This window comes from Dermacentor silvarum, chromosome 7 (assembly GCF_013339745.2).
Source record: "Dermacentor silvarum isolate Dsil-2018 chromosome 7, BIME_Dsil_1.4, whole genome shotgun sequence".
Classification (NCBI taxonomy): domain Eukaryota; kingdom Metazoa; phylum Arthropoda; class Arachnida; order Ixodida; family Ixodidae; genus Dermacentor; species Dermacentor silvarum.
In genome coordinates, this window is record NC_051160.1 from 146,069,326 (window position 1) to 146,084,436 (window position 15,111).

Genomic DNA, 15,111 nt, shown 5'->3' on the forward strand with positions numbered 1-15,111 from the left:
CCTGATTTTCGCAAATCCGTACTTTATACGTATCTTGCTTATCTCGACTACTGACCGGTTGACACGTCCCTCCACTTTTAACCTAAGCACTTCTGGAAGGTGTACGCTACCTACGGGTCTCACGGGGTTAAGCCCTTCGCTTTACATGAGGATGAGCTGATTGGTCTTCGGATTTTTGCTGCAGCATGCACACGCCGCATCTAGTTGCGAATATATACTCCGGTATGTTGCTGTCCTTTAGACAACCGGCGCGAGCCTCAACTATCAAAGCAGTTCCCTTCCTGTTATAGTACAGATTTTCCGTTCTTCGACTTTCCCGATTCGAATTCACCTGTGTCTGTTTCTCTAACTATCTTTCTGAGGACTCCTGGTTGTCTATTTACAGTTTCAAGTATCCTGTACTTGGTTGCCAAGTGTCTTGACCTCTTCGTCCATTCTGTATCCACGCTTTTCAGTGTACAGATATTTGTGTCACTTTAGCCACCCATTTGTTTTCATTCATGTTCCTGAGATTTTCTTAAAACTAATTTTGCTCTGTGCTTCTCTGACTTCAATAGAGGCCCCAACTATGTCACGCTGCGGTGCCTCATTTCTGGTGTTACCGTAGGCTCCCAAAGCCAGCCGGTCTGCCGATCTTTGCTTAACTTCGAACGCAGACAAGATATCCGATTTTAAGCTTAGAATCACATTTATGAACCTCAGCGCTGGCACCATTACTCCTTTCCAGATTCCACGCACCACGCCATATTATTGTGTCCCCTAAGTGCTCTGTGTTTCATGATGGCTGCGTTCCGCTTTCCCTTTATTTTCAGATTATCGCGGTGGTGCTTGAGTTAGTCTTTCCTTTGATTATGTAAAGGCCAAGGTATTTATATCGCTTGACCATGGGTATGAGTTGTTGCGTTGACACCACGTAATTACTTGTCTCTTCATTAAACATCACATTTACCAATTTATCTATGGTAAACTTGAGACAGATTTGTCGCTGCGTTGCCACAGATATTCACATGTGTCTGTAAATCTCCTGTATTGTCCGCTAATAGTTCTCTGTTGTCCGCATACATCAGTCCAGGGACCTCCTTTCGCGCCGTTTGTCTATTACACGTGTAGGATAAATCAAACCCTAATCCCCTGTTTTTTTTTTGTCACCCTTTTATGCCCCTAATATATAGCGTGAACAACAATGTTGAATGATGTGAACCTTGCTTCAGTCCTTGGTGAATTCCCACCACTTCATTACCCTTTCGACCTTCCCATACCACTTGTACTCCGTTGTCTCTATATATCTCCCTCAGCAGCTCCACGAAATCGTCATCTATGCCTACGTGCTCAAGAATATCCCATAACAATTTCCTCTCTACGTTGTCATAGGCTCCTTTGATAGTAGAAATTCTATCGATGAAGGCGCATTCTGATCCTAATCGCACCTGCAAATACACCTGCAACAGCGACGCGCCGGATGCAGGAGGCGGCAGGCGTGAGCACTTTATGAATGCAACAACGAAGACCTGCGGTCATTACATTGATGTGTGCCCCACTGTCGATGAGCGCAGAAATAGTGACGCCATCAATGTCCACGTCTACCAAGCTCCGTCTCGGCAGCAGCGTTCACTATCACGTTTTTTTGTTGAAATTTTGCCATCGATTACAGCTACGGCATCTTACGAATGCCAGGACAAGAACAAGAAGCTGCTGCCTAGCAGCTACACAAAGGTTCTTTCGCCAATCACTGACATCGAAACACACGCATTCAGGTACATCGCATAAATGCATACTTATTTTGTGTACATAGCACTTAAGAGTAATTTCATACAAAGAAGAAAAGTACATGGAACAATAAACCGAAAATCTGAATACATAGCATAGAAAATACATTTCCGTGCCCAGAGTGTGCACGGAAACAGTGCCCGTCGCACAGCTCCTGACCACCGACGTTTCTCCGTGCATAATTCTCTAACGCTCCTGATCGCCTGGTCATCGGCTGCACATGATTGTTCATCATGTGTTCCCATGACGTTGGCGCCTATGCAAATCCTGGCTACGGACGTGACCAAGAATATTTGTACAGCGTGGGTGTGACTACGAGGCTCGTCTTCTGGCTTCCATCCGCATCGGCCTCACCAACAGCACCTGTCACCCATTTAAGCAGGTGGCATGTCGACTTCGCTCTTATTGGGCACGGAAACAGTGCCCTTCGCGCCGCTACTGACCATCGACTTTTCACCATGCAGAATTTGCTAATGCTCCTGATCGCCTGGTCATCGGCTGCACATGGTTGTTCATACTGAATAGTAAAAACCAGTCAAAAGACGAAGGACAGAGAATTGACGTGGCACACACGACGACGTCTATTCTCTGTCCTTCGTCTTTTGACTGGTTTTTACTATTCAGTATGTACCAACTGACCCAGACTGCTACTCTACTGCATGGTTGTTCATGATGTGTTCCCATGACGTTGCCGTCAATGCAAATTCTGGGTACGGACGCGACCAAGAATATTTGTACAGCGTGGGTGTGACTAAGAGGCTCGTCTTCTGGCTTACATCCGCATCGGCCTCACAAACAGTACCTATCACCCATTTAAGCAGGTGGCGTGCCGACTGGGCTCTCATTGAGCACGGAAACAGTGCACTTCGCACAGCTCCTAATTAGCGATTTTTTGCCATGCACGTGTGTTAGGCCCTACTCTTTACGCTAAAAGGTCTGACGACCCATACTTCATGCTCTTTCCGAGCGCCCACAAGTGTTGTGCGAAAGAGCATGTGGCTGTTGTTCTATACTTTTATTGTTTTCACAATGTGGTGATGTTGAAACTAACCCCGGACCTAGCACGCGTTCAGAGACTTTACCTCTGAAAAATCCCGCGGAAGAGAAGAAAATACTTTTTCAGTTTCTAAAAGATGTACACACTCGTACCCTCTAAATTTAGAAAGCACAAATTTAGCTGGCTGCTGACGCGCAGACTATTAGAAATGGGAAAAAGAATATACAGCAAGATCACCGGAATACGTGAACGACTGTTGGAACTTTAAAAATTGCAGGACTACGATCATCTTGGAAAAAAATAACAGAAATGCACAGCGTATTTGGCACTTTAACAGACCACAGTAATACCTTCCAAACATGCCTTCATGAATTGGACGATAGATCGAGGCGGGAAAACCTCATCATTCATGGTCCTACTGACGATAAAGAAACTTGGAGCGAAATAGAAGATAAATTGTCAACCGCGATTATTGAAGTGTTCTATTCTTCAGCACCGACTCAATTGATCGCGCTCACAGTCTTGGTCCATTGTCAGTGACCAAATGCTGTCCCATTATAGCCAAATTTGCGAGCTTTGGGCCTACAAAAATTATTTCACTTCGCAGCCAGCAGAAACAACAGAACATTTCGGTGAGCGAGGGCTTTTCTCGCAGCTCCCAGCAGCTGCATCTCTCTCTCGAAAAAAAAAAAACTGATCAATTTTAGTTAGAGTCAACCAGATTTCCCCCAGTTCAGGTTGCGCCATAGGAGATTGTTCATGCACAACAAATGCTTTAACTACAGCCTTCACGTCGCCCGCGTTCAAGAGGTGGATACACGGAGTTTGAGGCAAGTCACCGAGACACTACTGTTTCTCCTTAGGAAATAGAGAGGGGAAGTGGCATATAATCGCAATCGCAATGAAATGAAGTATCGGTACTCTTTACTAAACCCATAAGTGTTCTTAATAAACGTAACGTACTCCAATTCGTGATGAATACATGTTTTGCGAAAATAATTGCGTTAACTGAAACCTGGTTGGCCACTCATGCGCTTCACTCAGAAATATTTCATGATGCGCACCAGTTAAACATTATCGCAGAGCCCGCACCGAACGTAGACAAGGAGGCATGCTGCTTGCGCTTTCAAATAATATACCATCATCCCCTATCCGAGTTAACAGCTCTCTAGAAATAATATGGGTTGTATTATTCTTAGGTAACTCTAAACTGATTCTTGGCGCTTGTAATGGATCACCTTCTTCATCACCCACATTTATTAACGCACTGCATGACATTGTCAACATAGTGTAACGATGTGGGATCGACGAGGACGCGAAGCAGTACACACAAAGACACCTTATCAGCCGTCAACAAAACCAACGACGTCTTCTTCGTCTCCACGCTTAACCTAAAAACCCGCGCTACTTCAACCTCGTCCACACTGGCACATACCCGCGGCAATATAGTTTTCCCATTGGCTGCCCCCGTAGAAAAAAAAATCATCGTCCCAATGGCAGAGGCTTGGCAAACTGCGATAAAGAAAACAAAACTGCGCAGTCTTGTCAGTCTTCATAGTACGGCTTCATACGAAGCACGTGAACGACCTCGGGTAAATGCCGTTGGCGCTTTGAACAGTGAGAGCCGTCTGGAACGACTTCGTAGGTGACGTCACTCATACTTCGAAGAACTATGTAGGGCCCGAAGTATCTGCGCAGGAGCTTTTTAGAGAGCCCACGCCGACGAATAGGTGTCCAGACCCACACTTTGTCGCCGATGTTCTAGGTTACGGGTCTGTGCCGAAGATTGTAGCGTCTGGCGTCACAGTCCTGTTGTTCGTGGATAGATAGATAGATAAACTTTAATTCAAAGATAGTTTTGTCTTGCCCCAATGGGGCATCGCTAAAGGTCAGGGTCCTAGACCAGGGCTCCGGTTCGTGGATTCACCAACGCGCAAGCTGCCTAGCTGCTTCTGCTTGCTGTGTGATCCCTTCAGCACCCGTCTCGTTGTCAGAAAATTCATGAGGGAGCATTGCGTCTAATGTCGTCGTAACCTCACGGCCGTACACGAGACTGAAGGCTGTATTGCTAGTGGTCTCTTGACGAGCCGTATTGTTCGCGAAGGTGACATAGGGTAAAACCTCGTCCCAGTTCTTGTGCTCTACATCGACGTATATCTTATCATGTCAGCCAGTGTCCTGTTGAGTCGTTCCGTCAGCCCGTTTCTGTGAGAGTGATAGGCCACGGTCTTTTGGTGGGCGGTACCACTTAAACGTAGAACGATGTCCAAAAACATGGTCATGAACGCAGTACCTCTGTACGTGATGACTACTGCGGGAGCGCCATGTCTTAAAGCGGTGGATTCAAGAAAAAATTGCGCCACTTCATCTGCTGTTCCCCGTCGCAGAGCACCTTTTTCGGCATATCTAGTGAGATAATCCGTGGCGGCGATTATCCACCTGTTGCCGGTAGTAGACATTGGGAAGAGGGCCCGGAAAATCCATGCCTACTTATGCCAATGGTGTGGCAGGTACTTCAACAGGGTGCAGAAGGCCGGCTGGCTTGACGGAAGGCGGTTTGCGGCGCTGGCAATCCAGACATATATGTACATAACGTTTAACGACCACATCAAGTCTTGGCCAGTATAAATTCTGCCGCATTCGTGCCAATGTGCGACTGTAGCCCAAGTGCCTAGCGGTCGGCTCGTTGTGGCAGGCGTGTTAGATTTCACGTAGAAGCGATGAAGGAACAACGAGTAAGTAGTTGCTGTTGCTAGGGGAGAAGATCGTCTTGTAGAGTACGTTGCACCGCAAGCAGTATGATGCCAGCCCTCTTGCAAATAGCCTCGGCACGCTGTTGGTTCGTCCTTCCAGGTAATCAGTCAGCGGCAGCAATTCAATGTCATCCCGTGGTTGGCGTGAAGCATCGGCAGTAGCCACGAATTCCCAGAAAGGATCGTGTCTTCATCGTCTTGTGCTGCCGTCTCAACAGGAGACCGAGAAAGGCAGTCGGCGTCTGCGTGCCGTATTCCTAGCTTGCATGCAACAGTAAAGTCGAACTCTTTGAGTCGAAGACTCCAACGCGCGAGCCGGCCGGAAGGATCTTTCAAATTATTGAGCCAGCAGGGCGAATGATGATCGCTAATAACGGTGAAAGACCGACCGTACAAATATGGACGAAATTTCAGAACTGTCCATACCATTGCAATACATTCTTTTTCAGTGGTGGAATAGTTGGCCTCCACTCGGGACAGTGTCCTACTGGCGTAAGCGATCACTATTTCGCTGTCGTCCTGCCATTGTACGAGCACCGCCCCTAGACCGACATTACTAGCGTCTGTATGCAATATCGTCGGGGCGTCTGAATTGAAGTGTGCGAGCACGGGAGATTGCATGCGTTGCATGCAACGTTGCATGCGTTGCCGGAGCTCGTGAAATGCCCGCTGCTGGTCTTCGCCCCAAGTGAAAATGATATCTTCTCTGGTTAACTGTGTTAACCGCCACGCGATGCGCGAGAAATTCGCAATAAATCGCCGGTAATATGCACATAGTCGCACGGCCTTTTTGTCTGATGGGGTCGAGAAATTAGCAACGGCAGCAATTTTCTCCGGATCAGGTCGGACTCCTTGGTTACTGAAGACGTGACCGAGGAACTGGAGCTCTTGAAAACCAAAATGGCACTTTTCAGGCTTCAACGTGAGACCGGCAGATCGTATTGCTTCAGAAACAGTTTTCAGCCTTCGTAAGTGTTCGTCGAACGTTGCGGAAAAGACAATCACGTCATCCAGGTACACCAGGCATGTTTGCCATTTGAGTCCAGAGAGCACAGTGTCCATTAGACGCTGAAATGTTGCTGGCGCCGAACACAAACCAAAGGGAAGTACCTGAAATTCAAAAAGTCCGTCAGGCGTCACAAAGGCGGTTTTCTCACGCTCTCTCTCATCCACTTCGATCTGCCAATAACCGCTTTTCAAGTCCATTGAGGAAAAGTAGCACGCGTTTCGCAACCTGTCCAAGGAATCATCAATACGTGGCAGTGGATAAACGTCCTTCTTTGTGACCTGATTGAGCTTCCGATATTCGACGCAGAAGCGCAGGCTACCGTCCTTCTTTTTCACTAAAACTACAGGTGACGCCCAAGAACTATTAGATGGTCGAATAACGCCATCTTCCAGCATCGTCTTCACTTGTCTTTCGATTGCCTCGCGTTCCTTTGGCGCCATGTGATAAGGGTTTTGTCGAATAGGTCGGGCGTCAACATCAGTAATGATGCGGTGTTTGGTAAGTGACGTTTGAACAACTCTTGACGCAGATGAGAAACAGCCCTGGTACTGGTTGATGAGCTCAAGAAGACGGTATCGCTCAACGGCCGTTAACGTCGAACTAACGTCTACAATAGGTGCAGCTGTGGGGATCGTAGATGTCGTCTCCTGCGCTAAGTGGCAGTCTTCTAGTGGTATTAGTTCGTCGAAATAAGCGACAGCAGTGCCTCTCACGATGTGTCGACGGTCCTTGCTAAAATTCGTCAGCAAGAGTTCGGCGCTTCCATCGATTACATGGATAAGTGCTCTGGCAATGGAGATGCCGCAATTCAGTGCTAGCGCATTGATGTCTTCAGCGACTCCAGTCCCATTCTGTAGGCTGTCACAGTGCACGAGTACGAGAGAGCAACTCCACGGCAAAAGTATCATTTCGTCTCCAGCTATACGTAAGCGACGTTGTGGGTGCTCCTCATGGGTGACATTATCTGAGTTCGTGGCAAACGTGACGCTTCTGTTGCAGATGTTAATCACGGCGCGTACTCACGCAGGAAATCCATCCCCAATATAAGTTCCATGCAGCACTCAGAAAGAATGACGAGGGTGGCGACAAAGGTTGAACCGGCGATTAAGAGTCGGGCTGTGCATTGCCCGACGGGTGTCATCAACCGACCTCCGGCGTTTCTTATGTTGGGTCCGTGCCATGGCATCTTCACCTTCCTTAGTTTGTCGGCGAGCTGTAAGCTTATGATTGAAAAATGAGAGACAGTGTCAACCAGAGCGGCTACTTGGTAGCCGTCAATGCGAACGATGAGGTCGGCGCTGACGTCAGTTACGTCTTTCGTAGTTCAGTCCATCGTATTTGTCGTTGCATTCGCCGTCTTCGCCGTATTCGTCATTGCGTTGACGTACCACGTACGAGCATTGTCCTTTAGATAGAAATAGACGCTCGAGAGTTTGTCTGCCGAGCTGGTCATATGGCTGTACTTGGCGACGCGCTCGAACTGGTCTAGCCAATCTTGAACGTCTTCGAAGGCATCGCCATGAAAGCTCTCCGGAACCATAGGGTTCTGCAGGGTTACTTGCTTTGGAGCCGCGGTGGCCATGGTAGTTGCAGGAGGCAAACGATTTCTTGAGGTTTCTTGCAGGGGACTGGACTCGGGCGCTGGGCCTAGTAGGCGGCCACTGAACCGGTGGACCGGTGTTCTGATGCGCGATGGCGATTCCGGGCTCGATCGTTGGCTCCGCGAAGGTGTGCCAAGCATGAAGGGTTGAGAATACCCAGCACCTCCACCAGTGTAACGACGTGGGATCGACGAGGATGCGGAGCAGCACCAACAAAGACACCTTATCAGTCGTCAACAAAACGAACAACGTCTTTTTCGTCTCCACGCTTAACCTAAAAACGGCGCTACTCCAACCTCGTCCCCACTGGCACATACCCGCGGCAATATAGTTGTTCCAATAGTATTCCTTGTCACCCTTTGCTTTTGCTAAGGGATTTTAACTTTCCAAACAAAAAGTTCAACACCCTGCCATTACGTATTTCGCCATTCTCACAAGAGGCTCACGACTTTCTTAATTTATGCTTCGTTTTTCTCTTGCGTAGTTAGTTACTCAGGCCACCCGAATTTCAAATATAGCTAACACCTTCAACTTGGTACTTAGAACACATGTTGACCTCGCATCTCATTTCACATACTTACCAGGAATTAGAGATCACATCTCGTACAATTTTATAATTAACGCTCCTTTCACTAAAACGTACAAACACCGAAACACCATAGGCGACTCTCGGAAAGCCAACTTCGTAGCAATAAATAATGAACTATCTCATATCTATGATGATATTGTTAAAACGTTTGATGAACGTACAGTCCAATCTAACTGGGATTTGTTTGAACGTACAGTTCTCAGATTAACTGAGAAATACATCCCTAACTGCACAATCACTTCATATGTGCAAGCGTCAGGGTACTTCAGCCATCTAAAGCGCTTATCCAACAGGCAAAAGAGCTTTTATCACTTAGCGAGAACATCCTCTTCTGATGCGCGCAGGGCGGCTTATAAATCCGCTTCAGATATATTATATCGCAGCTCTAAAAACTGCTAAATACAACTACTTATGTAGTACACTACATGAAATACTAAAAAACAAATCTTAAAAAAGTTCTGGCAAATGATAAACCCTACATTTTACAAGGTTATTTGATTAGGACATTCATCTCGATTCTGCTGTTTCCGAGAACATATGCGCGACCATTCTTAATGGTTCATTTACAGGTCAGTTTTCGAAAACTGGCAATATTGAACTCCCTATGACACACAGTACGAATACTTACCAGACCAACCCACGTAACCTGGAATTAGAAAGGTTATAGTTAGTTTACCGTATCATTCATCACCTGGTTACCCGATTTACAATAACAGTAAATACCTTAACAGCACTAGCCTCTTTAGTTCCATAATACTGACAAAAATTTTCCACCAATCTCTGAGCTCCTATGAGCTTGCAAGGGAATAGGCAATTAGCAAGATGGTTCCAATTTTTAAATCTGGTCCCAGAGACTCACCTCTTATTGATCCACCTATATTCCTTACAAGTAGCTGTTGCAAATTGGTTTAGCATGCAGTTCTCACGCATTCAGCTAGCTTGCTACTTTTTTACTACTGCACAGCATGGTTTTCCAAAATCATAATCCTACGGAAATGAACTAGTATATTCCACTCATCAACAATAACGCATGCTGGATTTCTCATCTGGCGCTTAGTGTGTTATTGAATTTTAGTGAAGCATTTTATAAAGTATGCCATATGCTACTACTTTTTAAACTAAGCTTACAAAATATCGACATTAACCTTCTAAAATTTATAGAACATTTCCTTACTAGCCGCTTCAAATTTGTAACTGCTAACAGACGTAACTCTACACACCCTGAAGTTCATTCGGGTGTTCCACAAGGGTCTGTGCTGGAACCACGATTATTTATCATCTACATTAATTATCACCTACACTGTTACAATATCCTCTAACATACATCTGATCGCAGATGATTGTGTTATCTTCCAGGAAATTAACAACACTTACGATACCATAACACTCCAAGCTGATCTGGATAACATAGTTGACTGGTGCGGGAAGTGGCTAATGAAATTAAATGTAACTAATGTGCACTAAGGCGTGTATCCAGATCAGATTCTACTCCTAGCACCTACCATTTTAACAACCATTCCTTATATTTCGTCATGTCATACAAATAACTTAAATTGGACCATTCATATAAAGTACGCCATTACAAGGCTAATCGCAAGTTTCCAGTTGACGAGGGAAAAGAAAACAAACGCTCATACATGCCCTCCCACAAAAACTAGGAAATGGGCAGCAGTGAGCACCACGAAATGAACAAAGTGGAAAGTTGAACATTATGGCACAGTGAATTAGGAAAATGCTATTCATTACTGTGCTCAGAAATGGATAAGAGAGAATATAGACGTATGACATGGTGTAAATACGATATACATGGTGTGAATAAAATACGAAGGTTGCGTTAGTTGGAAAGACAATCCCCTAGGCTAGTGATCTGGTGTAACGTAGCACCAGCTTTCCGAGCAATTTCACTCCTAAGTTCCAGATGCACAATCTTACGTCTTGTTGTTGACTGCTGCATATATATATACACCACGATCTATACCGTCACAGACACTTGCGCACGAAATACGGCAACAGTATGTCATCCGAAATACCATAGAAAGCGGTAGAGATAGAATATAAGTAGCAGCTGGAGCTGCTGGGGAAGGGGGGGGGGGGGTGTAGCGAGCTGTACGTGCCATGCAGTTTTCTTCGTAAGAAACGGCAAGTGCCAGGAGAACGGTTTTAATGGAAGTACTGACAGACACTTCAATTGTGGTGAGAGGTGTTGGGTAGACGCGTTTGCTTAATTTATTGTTTGACTAATTCATCATTCGTGAAACCTTCCAAAAATCTTAAGAAGGCTTTTTATCGTGTTGTATTTCTTCTGTCTTCTTTGTCCGCAGGTTTGCCTACAGACGTTTATTGTGGTGACGTGCTCTCTATTGCTCTTCACAGCTTGCAAATTCTACGTGCTCGTTCCACGAATAAATAAATGTGTATAGATTGAATATAGCCGCTTTCAATGTATCCCATGATAAATGCCGGTCACAGTCCGAAACTATGACCGATGACAGCGCGAGAACTGCTCAGCTTCCAACGCCATGGTGTACAGAGAGAGGCGGCCACGCCCCCTTTCGCGGCTATGATGTCTACAGCTTCTTGGAACTCCCGGATTGAAAGTGGAGCCACTGTGATTTCGGAAGCCTCGGCTTTCCTGTGAAACAGCTTTCCGATAGTTGCTATTAGTCTTACCATTATCTGCGCTTTGCGCATTCATCAAATTCTATCTCGCTGTCACACGTGCTTATTTATCATCAAAACTCCCGTTTGTGTGACTAAATTGAGATCACTATACCAGAAATTCATAGAACTATACGGCAAGAAGGCTCCAATTTTGGCACTTGTTGTCAGCGACCTTCTTGTCTACCGACTTCTTTTGCCAGCAATTTTTTTTTTTTTGCTCCTGTAAAGGACTACTTTGCCTACTGAAACTGACATTGCTGCCTCATTGCTCCACAAAGCAGTGAAAAATAGAAGAGGGCTTCACCGATACAAAATTCGCAAGATATGTTTAGTGAGATGCTTACGATGGGAAATTAATAACTGATACTCACTGTCACTCTCATTTACATAATAATACATTGCACCGTCGTCGCCGAACCTCCAGGTGTAGTTTACAGTAGTTCTGCGAAAAAAATTAAAAGAAAAAAAGGAAAGGCGAATAATGTGCTAAAAAGGACAGAAAATTTTATAACTTACGTACCGACAAAAAATAGCATGATTAACGACGGACCAATACGAAACACGGCGCCAGGGCCATTCTGCGTCAGAATTGATTATCAATTCTACCAGGATTGAGTACTTCTATAACTTACGTTTCATCGTACATATTATGTGACTCTTTGAGCATTACACCAGTTTCATTCAATCCCAGGCGTTCTTCCCGTTTGCAGGGCCACGTGAAAGAATCGGATGATCGGAGCGTCCATAGAAAACAATGTTGGTTCCAAAACTGAAAAATATTTAAAAAAACATGGTTGCTTTGTCAGTTAACTGTCTCTAAAGGCATTTTTGACAAAATATCTAACACATTTGACACTGCATCCGCATGCCCGCATTCGCTGTTTTGTCGCTACCGTATCAAATCTAACACGAACCAGGATAAATTGTGCATAGTCATTCTCGTTTGGCCAAAGTCTACTCAGGAGTTTACAGTGGAGCAGTAAAAATATTGTTCGTATATTACGTATACGTATTACACGAACAAGTAATCACACTTCACTTACTTTGAAAACATTTGCGCACGCTGTTTCTTTTCGTACGCTCAGTGCCTTTAGCTCACGCAGACCCCCGTGCTGCGCTCTTTCTAAAATTTCCATTTATCACGTGGTGTTGTGCGCTTCCGCGGATGTTTATCGGCTTTTCCATGCTACAAGCGAATCAAAAAGAATAATTTATTCGTTCTGCAAGACGTTGCCATCGACCACAACACATTTTGTTTTTGCAGAAACGACTTGCAACACCTGCGAGACACCATTCCTGCACGGTGAAATGTCATACACAACGGCTGCGCGACCCATCCTCGTTGACATCTCTACGTTCCCGTCATGCTGGCCTTAGTGACTGTGATGTTGCGCTGCTAACCACGAGGTGGCGGGATGAAAGTCCGGCCGCGACGGCCGTACTTTAATGAGGGCGAAATGCAAGAACGCCCGTTTCCCGTGCATTGGGGACACAAAAAAGGTCCCCTGCTGGTCAAAATTCATCTGCAGTCCCCCACAAAGGCGTGCGTCGTAATGAAATCGTGGTTTTGGCAGATAAAACCTCACGATTGATTCATTTTTGACGTGCAGTGTGTAGGTAAAGAACACACGTGCATTTTGTGCGCCAGAAACATCTGGCGAGGACGCCATTGAAAAGTAAATAAGGAAATAATGGACATAAAGGGTGCACATTTCGTTCGTGAATTCATGTTTCTTTCCACTTCCGTTTTTCTACTTATCGAGTTTAGCCGCGCAGTAATATCGCTATTTGATTTCTGTGCATTTATTAAAAGCTCATATTTCTAGCTCATGCTCTTTGGTCGGAGGAGATCTTAACAATGTACATGAACAAATATATGAATGCGTGCAAAAGAGCATAATTTAATGTGATACAAAAAATGCTAGATGGCGAACTGTTCCAATCGTGGAAAAACTTCTGTCTGACATGCCTTGTAGGATCTTTCCGTTCTTGCCTTTTAAGTTTGTTTGCTTCTTTCCATGCAAAGGTTCCGGCGATAGCTACCAAGAACAAAGCTAACTGCAATATTCTGCATGTTTTCTAATTTATTTATAGGCTGAAATGTACGTGGGCGTCAACAAACACATCATTTTCATATATTGAGCGTACATGACTGAAATGCAGCTGTGTTTTCAAGTTACTCGGTAAATGACGAAAATTGCGCGTTAGGAATACCAAAAGTGATGCTGCCTTATTTCTAATATAGGTAACATGCTTGTTCCATCGTAAGGCAGAAGTAAAAAAGATGCCTAGATATTGAAAGAGATACGCAGTTTCATCGGCCTCTGTTCTTACTTCTGGCGATTCGTCGGAATTATATCACCTCTCACGCAGCTCCTTCGTGGCACCAGAGATCTCTCATCATGGTCTCCAGAGTGTGACGACGCCTTCACAACCTTGCGCCGTCTTCTCTCAACGCCACCCATTCTTCGCCATTTTGACCCTCAAGCGCCAAACGAAATACAGACCGACGCAAGCGCTGTACGCCTTGGCGCTGTGTTGGCACATCGTCATCCTGGCCACACAGAACCTGTCGTCACATACGCGAGTGGCACATTAACCAAGCCGGAGAGCAATTACAGCGCCACAGAAAAGGAGTGTTTGGCCATTGTGTGGTTGCTTGGCAAGTTTCGCCCATATTTTTACGGCCGATGCGTTGACGTAGTGACCGACCACCAAGCATTATGTTGGCTGTCGACGCTAAAATAGCCATCGGGCCGCCTTGCCCGCTGGGCATTGCGAATTCAAAAATATGACACGCGCGGTTTACTGTTCCGGGCGCAAGCACTCCGACGCTGACGCACTATCCCGATCACCAGCTTCCCCCGATCGAAGGTCAGTCACGACTCCTCCTGCGAGTGAACATTGTCATGTCTGGACTTTGACACTATCGCTGCTGCACAGCGTAATGATCCCTGGACTGCATCTCTGTTCGACCTTCTCTCAGATAGGTCGAAAGTTCCAGCGTCACGAACGCTTCGGCGCCAAGTACCTCATTTTGCGATTCGAGACCAGCTACTGTATCGACCCAACTATGCCCCAGAGGGACACACATGGTTACTCGTCATTCCGAGAGCTTAGCGATCAGAGATCTGCTCCTCGTTCCACGACGACCCTCAGTGTGGCCACGCGGTAGCCTTCAAGGACCTACGAAAGACTCCGACACCGCTATTACTGGAGGGGAATGTGCAATTTCGTTCGAAACTTCGTCCGCTCTTGTCATCAGTGCCAACAGCGCAAAGCGCCACCGCACAACTCCGTCGGTGAACTCCAGCATTTAGAATGCCCATCCCGACCCTTTGATCGCGGGGACATAGATCTCTACGGGCCACTTCCGTTGACTCCTACCGGCAACAGGTGGATAATTTTTGCCGTAGACCACTTAACACGTTATGCGGAGACTGCTGCTCTACCAAATGCTACAGCGCAGGAGGTCGCCAATTTCATACTACGCCGTTTTCTCCTTCGTCATGGAGGTCTACGTGAACTTTTATGTGACAGAGGCCGCGCCTTCTTATCTGAAGTCATCGAACAACAGCTTGCTGAATGCGCTATTGTTCATCGTAAATGCACTGCTTATCACCCACAGACTAACGGTACAACGTAACGCTTTAATCGAACTCTTGGTGACATGCTCGCCATGTACGTTTCACCTGATCACTCTAATTGGGACCTAGTCTGGGCATGTCCGACAC

General features: G+C 45.9%; 1 long non-coding RNA gene across 1 annotated transcript in view; it reads right to left on the bottom strand.

Annotated features, from left to right (window-relative positions):
- Positions 1-12,193, bottom strand: part of LOC125947008 (uncharacterized) — a 35,864-nt gene extending 23,671 nt beyond the window's left edge. The window contains exons 1-3 of the long non-coding RNA XR_007468063.1: positions 12,010-12,193; positions 11,749-11,819; positions 9,345-9,362 (exon numbers count right to left, since the gene is read on the bottom strand). This is a non-coding gene — a long non-coding RNA (uncharacterized LOC125947008). The remainder of the gene's footprint in view (positions 1-9,344; positions 9,363-11,748; positions 11,820-12,009) is intronic.
- Between the last annotated feature and the right edge of the window lie 2,918 nt (positions 12,194-15,111).